Source organism: Arachis hypogaea, chromosome 14 (genome assembly GCF_003086295.3).
Source record: "Arachis hypogaea cultivar Tifrunner chromosome 14, arahy.Tifrunner.gnm2.J5K5, whole genome shotgun sequence".
Taxonomy (NCBI): domain Eukaryota; kingdom Viridiplantae; phylum Streptophyta; class Magnoliopsida; order Fabales; family Fabaceae; genus Arachis; species Arachis hypogaea.
In genome coordinates, this window is record NC_092049.1 from 129,534,450 (window position 1) to 129,542,294 (window position 7,845).

Here is a 7,845-nt window from a genome sequence, read left to right on the forward strand (position 1 = left end):
AACATAACAAATAAGTCAACAGAACATATTAAACTGACTGGATAGGAGATGATGCTCTTAAATTTGTCAAGAAAACAGAAAAGGGAAAGCAAGAGCAGTGAAAACAAGGACAAGGACAATGGGAACAAGTTGTAACATGATTTTTCTTTGTTTTCCCTTTTCTCTTGTTGAAAATGTGTCTCATTGCATTGTATAGATGGGAAAATGAGAAGAATTTTCTTCTTAACAACAACCGATTCCAAAAGAGTATGAACTGCTTTTGAATAGACAAACATGGCTCTCTCATTTGACAAAATGCAATCAATTGAAAAAGAAAATACTGAAGGGAGTGCCAATCAAAAGTCTACAATTCTAATATTTTAAAACTTCAAATCTATTAAAAAAAATTTCTTTCCCGTTTTAACAAAAGAAGCAACATTAAGACACAAACTTATGGATACAGCATGAAGATACAGTTGGCTCATTGCACAGTAACAGAGCAAGAGAAGAGTTACGGAAAAATGACAATTGACATAGCTTGAACAATAACTTCTGGCCCAATCCAGCAATTTTGCATTTTTTGGAAAACATTCACCCACATCTTACTAATAAAACTCACAAAAAGTTTCCTTGCTAACATTGTTGTTCAGATATTGCAAACATAAGGGGGGGGGGGAGGGAATCTACCTTGAAAAAACCAAGGAGAATAGAGACTCAGGTTGCATCAGATGCAGTGGAGAATCCTGCACTCTACATATTGGATTCGGTTACAATTTCATCAAACTTCCACTAGTGACAGGTAATAAATAGATCATATGAATTTGTGTTATATAATACCTGAAGGATTGATCCAGCATACTGAAGCACATTTGGTTGCCCTGTGATCTGTTACAAATTTCAGTGTGAATACAATGAAAATCTGGGAACTATGATGATTTTTTACTATTTTACTTGAGTAGTTGTTATGATGATTTTTACTATTTTATTTGAGCAGTTGCTATACCTGTTGAAACAAGACCAATCCTGCACCAATGGTAAGGGCTTTCAAGCATTTTCCTCTGAATATTTCTCCGAAAATAACCTCTTTTTCTTCACCCACATAAGCAAGCTCAGCCAAAATTTCATCCACTTGCCGATGAGCTGATTCATCAACAGCTTGACCTCGAAGACGGCACAGACAATGAATTGCGGTGCTTTTCAACTCCTCTCCATCCCCTTTCCCCTGTATAGCACATAAAAGTAGCCATCTATGAGAAGCTAGGAGCCAACACATTCCAATTTCCATGATTACTGCCAAAGGACTACTAACTCCAAATGTGAAAAAGAGAGACACTTGGGACAAGGGATGGTGAAAGACGTCGTTTTGAACAAACCCCACAAATCAAAAGGGAAGAAAACATCAGCGTCACGGTTTCAAGTTTCAACTGACTTGGAACAATAAAATCCTACCTTTGTTAGAACTCACCAAATCATGAAGCAGCTTCTAATCGCGCGAAGGAGGCTGACGGCGAGACTCGAAGCAAGAAGACGACGAGCCCCAAGACCTGCTACTTCTGCCGCCGGCGACGAAGAGCGCAACGAAGGCGCCCGACTATGTGCAAGACGATGACGACATAGAGAGCAACGGTGACGTCACGGTGAGAGAGATGAGAGAGACCGAGCTCCAGGGGGAGAGAGACACGAAGAGGAGTGAAGAACTTGAGAAGATGAAGAGGTCTCTGAAACTCAGATTTCACAAACAATTTTTTTTTGTTTTTTAGATATATTTTTGTTTTGTTGTTTAAATTATTTAAAAATATAAAATTAGGATAGGATGAATTCTAAAATTTAATAGTAAAATTATATGCAGTTGTATATATTTATAGTAAAATTAATAATTTAAAATTATTAAATAACAATTTAATTAAACATATTAAGTTATTTAATAATTATTAATTAACAGGTTCACACCAAGATAACTATATCTAAATCATTATCATGTACACATAGAATTTATGCTTAATAGGCTTGAGGTGTGTGGCCCATAACTAGTAGTTATATAAGATTATGTGCTTGTTTGTGCGCCATTATTTTGTTAAAAAAAAAAATCTTTTTTTCATTAAAAAAAGATCTTTTTTTATTTTTTAGCGTGTTTGGTAAATTTCTAGTAATAAAAGTAAAAGCACTAGAAAAATAAAAAAAAGATCTTTTTTGAGAAGCTGTAATTTACATATTTTTTTAAAAGATCTTTTTTCCTTAAAAAAAAGATGTTTTTCATGTAATAAATAAACAAAAAAGTACTTTTATATTATTATACCCAAATATAGACCTTGTTTGGGTAAACTTTTAAGAAAAGATCTTTTTTTGAGTTATCTTTTATAAAAGATCTTATGAAAAAGTAAAAGTAATTTTATGTTTGGATATCTCATACAAAAAGATATTTTTATCTATCAATTATATTTGGGTATAATAATATAAAAGTACTTTTTTGTTTATTTATTACATGAAAAACATCTTTTTTTTAAGGAAAAAAGATCTTTTAAAAAAAGATGTAAATTACAGCTTCTCAAAAAAGATTTTTTTTTTTATTTTTCTAGTGCTTTTACTTTTACTACTAGAAATTTACCAAACACGCTAAAAAATAAAAAAAAGATCTTTTTTTAATGAAAAAAAGATTTTTTTTTAACAAAATAATGGCGCACAAACAAGCACATAATCTTATATAACTACTAGTTATGGGCCACACACCTCAAGCCTATTAAGCATAAATTCTATGTGTACATGATAATAATTTAGATATAGTTATCTTGGTGTGAACCTGTTAATTAATAATTATTAAATAACTTAATATGTTTAATTAAATTGTTATTTAATAATTTTAAATTATTAATTTTACTATAAATATATACAACTGCATATAATTTTACCATTAAATTTTAGAATTCATCCTATCCTAATTTTATATTTTTAAATAATTTAAACAACAAAACAAAAATATATCTAAAAAACAAAAAAAAATTTGTTTGTGAAATCTGAGTTTCAGAGACCTCTTCATCTTCTCAAGTTCTTCACTCCTCTTCGTGTCTCTCTCCCCCTGGAGCTCGGTCTCTCTCATCTCTCTCACCGTGACGTCACCGTTGCTCTCTATGTCGTCATCGTCTTGCACATAGTCGGGTGCCTTCGTTGCGCTCTTCGTCGCCGGCGGCAGAAGCAGCAGGTCTTGGGGCTCGTCGTCTTCTTGCTTCGAGTCTCGCCGTCAGCCTCCTTCGCGCGATCAGAAGCTGCTTCATGATTTGGTGAGTTCTAACAAAGGTAGGATTTTATTGTTCCAAGTCAGTTGAAACTTGAAACCGTGACGCTGATGTTTTCTTCCCTTTTGATTTGTGGGGTTTGTTCAAAACGGCGTCTTTCACCATCCCTTGTCCCAAGTGTCTCTCTTTTTCACATTTGGAGTTAGTAGTCCTTTGACAGTAATCATGGGAATTGGAATGTGTTGGCTCCTAGCTTCTCATAGATGGCTACTTTTATGTGCTATACAGGGGAAAGGGGATGGAGAGGAGTTGAAAAGCACCGCAATTCATTGTCTGTGCCGTCTTCGAGGTCAAACTGTTGATGAATCACCTCATCGGCAAGTGGATGAAATTTTGGCTGAGCTTGCTTATGTGGGTGAAGAAAAAGAAGTTATTTTCGGAGAAATATTCAGAGGAAAATGCTTGAAAGCCCTTACCATTGGTGCAGGATTGGTCTTGTTTCAACAGGTATAGCAACTGCTCAAATAAAATAGTAAAAATCATCATAACAACTGCTCAAGTAAAATAGTAAAAAATCATCATAGTTCCCAGATTTTCATTGCATTCACACTGAAATTTGTGACAGATCACAGGGCAACCAAATGTGCTTCAGTATGCTGGATCAATCCTTCAGGTATTATATAACACAAATTCATATGATCTATTTATTACCTGTCACTAGTGGAAGTTTGATGAAATTGTAACCGAATCCAATATGTAGAGTGCAGGATTCTCCACTGCATCTGATGCAACCTGAGTCTCTATTCTCCTTGGTTTTTTCAAGGTAGATTCCCCCCCCCTTATGTTTGCAATATCTGAACAACAATGTTAGCAAGGAAACTTTTTGTGAGTTTTATTAGTAAGATGTGGGTGAATGTTTTCCAAAAAATGCAAAATTGCTGGATTGGGCCAGAAGTTATTGTTCAAGCTATGTCAATTGTCATTTTTCCGTAACTCTTCTCTTGCTCTGTTACTGTGCAATGAGCCAACTGTATCTTCATGCTGTATCCATAAGTTTGTGTCTTAATGTTGCTTCTTTTATTAAAACGGAAAAGAAATTTTTTTTAATAGATTTAAAGTTTTAAAATATTAGAATTGTAGACTTTTGATTGGCACTCCCTTCAGTATTTTCTTTTTCAATTGATTGCATTTTGTCAAATGAGAGAGCCATGTTTGTCTATTCAAAAGCAGTTCATTACTCTTTTGGAATCGGTTGTTGTTAAGAAGCAAATTCTTCTCATTTTCCCATCTATACAATGAAATGAGACACATTTTCAACAAGAGAAAAGGGAAAACAAAGAAAAATCATGTTACAACTTGTTCCCATTATCCTTGTCCTTGTTTTCACTGCTCTTGCTTTCCCTTTTCTGTTTTCTTGATAAATTTAAGAGCATCATCTCCTATCCAGTCAGTTTAATATGTTCTGTTGACTTATTTGTTATGTTTGTGTTCTAGTTGATAAGCTCTAATATGATAATATCATCAATAGCTGATTCTACGACTTGAATCTGTAACCTTGAAGTCACATGAAGACAAATCAATCAAAACACATCATTAATTGTAAAGATTTTACTGTTACAACCTCTTAAAGGTGGATTCATATGAGCCACTCACAAAAAATCTGTGGTGTGATTGATATCATGTGATATTTGATGGTTGGTCCAAAGTCTATAAAAGGTTTGTGATATAAAGTTTAGCTTTAGATAAAGAGATTCCAATTCCACGTTCCAAAAAATAAAATGGAAACTCATTTTTCTCATCACAAATTTTGTAGGTCAATACCAAAGATTGTGACACTATGAGAAGGTTGGAGGGAGAATATTTCTTGAGGATATGGTTAGGATGAGCTCTCATGACGTCAGCAATGTTGATGGTGAGAGTAGTAAGCTCTTCAATTCTGCCATTGGAGTGAACTATACGTATCACGTCCAATGCCCCGCATGGTAGGATGCATGATATGCATCCCCTTATGCTATTCTTCATTATTAAAGCTAAACTCTTGTGTAATTAGTTAAAGAAACTCTTAAAAAAGGCTTGAATCCGCTTGTGGGATTAGGCGATATAGATATCAGAGAATAAATTTTAAGGTAAGACTGATTTTTTCTTAGGTGATTGGGTAAAGTTTAATAGTTCCAAGCTAAACGTACTAAATCAATTAGCTTTCCAAACCAAAGTAGCGGACTTAGCACACGTTGCTTAAAGTTGACGTATGATAAAAGAACCTCCATTTCCTTGGAGAAGAAGATGGGGAAGCTATAAGAAAGAATCTGCGCGCATTTTGGAGAAGAAGATGCAACCGTATAATGTTAAACCAAAATATATATAGAAAAAGAGTTAGCTAGAAAAAGATGCGAGTCACATAAAGAGAAAGAGAGAGAGTGAAAGGGAATGGGAATGGCCGAATGGGAATGGACTTTTCAAAGTTTTACTTTTACTCTTTTGTTAGTGTTACTCATCCTATAAACTATAAAGTTCTTGTTGCTTCCATCACCCCACATTTACGCCATAATAATAATAATAATAATAATAATAATAATAATAATAATAATAATAATAATAATAATAATAATAATAGTACTACCCTTTCAATATTAATATTTTATACACATATTAACACCTTAATTCTGCCATTGGAGTGAACTATACGTATCACGTCCAATGCCCCGCATAGTAGGATGCATGATATGCATCCCCTTATACTATTCTTCATTATTAAAGCTAAACTCTTGTGTAATTACTTAAAGAAACTCTTAAAAAAAGCTTGAATCCGCTTGTGGGATTAGGCGATATAGATATCAGAGAATAAATTTTAAGGTAAGACTAGTTTTTTCTTAGGTGATCAGGTAAAGTTTAATAGTTCCAAGCTAAACGTACTAAATCAATTAGCTTTCCAAACCAAAGTAGCGGACTTAGCACACGGTGCTTAAAGTTGACGTATGATAAAAAACCTCCATTTTCTTGGAGAAGAAGATGGGGAAGATATAAGAGAGAATCTACGCGCATTTTGGAGAAGAAGATGCAACCGCATAATGTTAAACTAAAATATATATAGAAAAAGAATTAGCTAGAAAAAGATGCGGGTCACATAAAGAGAAAGAAAAAGAGAGAGAGAGAGAGAGAAAGAAAGAGGGAATGGGAATGGCCTAATAGGAATGGGCTTTTCAAAGTTTTACTTTTACTCTTTTGTTAGTGTTACTCATCCTATAAACTATAAAGTTCTTGTTGCTTCCATCACCCCACATTTACACCATCATAATAATAATAATAATAATAATAATAATAATAATAATAATAATAATAATAATAATAATAGTAGTAGTAGTACCCTTCCAATATTAATATTTTATACACATATTAACACCTTACTTTATATTCCTATACATTTTTCGTATAGAAAATTTTTAAACATTCTTAAAATATTAATATAATTTTAATTGTTAATGTCAATTAATAAATAATGTATACTTTTTATAATTAAAATTAATGGTTAAAATTGCTAATACATATATATTTTAAAAATATTTAAAATTTTTCCTATCATATAATATAATCATCATAACAAAGTTTATCTCTTCTTCTAAATAATCACATAATATAATTATATATAAAGTTTAACTTAATTTCACATAAACCATATATATAGTCAAATTAACAAAAGTGTAGCGCTAACTATTTTAACTAGAAGTGATACAAATATAAATATATATAATTAAAAATTTAATTTTGATATATTTTTATGGAAAGTTTTGGCTAATTATGACTGAAAATTTTTTGTTACCAAATTTTTTTCCATCACAATATATAGTGTGAGTGAGGATGCCAAATTCAAAATAAACGGCATTTATACTTAAAATCTTATCGTAACGGATAAGGTTAAAAGGGATTCTAACTGTATTGAAAGAAAACCTAATAAATTAATACATGGAGAGATCATTTTTATTTTCTCACAAAATCTTAAGAGTAATAGAAAATACGAAAATTTAAAAAATTAAAAACTCTAATTAAAAGTGAACTGATTATAAAACCTATTGCACAGAGATAATCTTAAAAATGAAATCCGAAATATGATGCTTAAATAAGTCAAACAAAACCACTTGTGCCCGCTTGGACATTGTACTTTGGAGGACTTGGAAGAGTCAAAATTGTTGAATTGTCCTCAATAACCTCTGGTGAGTGGTGACATATTCCTTCTCTCATTTTAAGATAAAGGAACCTTAATTATTTTCCCTCATAAGCCAATGGTCAACGGAAAAAAATAAATTGAAAACTAATTATCTTGAAAACCTATAACCTCTTGATTTTTTTCTGATAGTATTGAACCCCGCTTGATTTTGTTTTAGTCTATATATTGGGCTAGTCTAAGTGCTATTACTAATTTTCGCATTAGTATACTTTTCATTTTATTTTCTTCGTATTAAGTGTTGTCAGCAAACAGAGAAAAAACTAGCATGAGTATGGGCAATAAGAGAAAAAGGAAAAAGAAAAGGAAAAGGTTGTTGTGTCATAGAATTCTCCTTTTATTTGCACTAGTGGAATTACTTGGTAACTGTAGGACTATCCTTAATCTGAGATGCTATGCTTCAGATATTTTTCAATT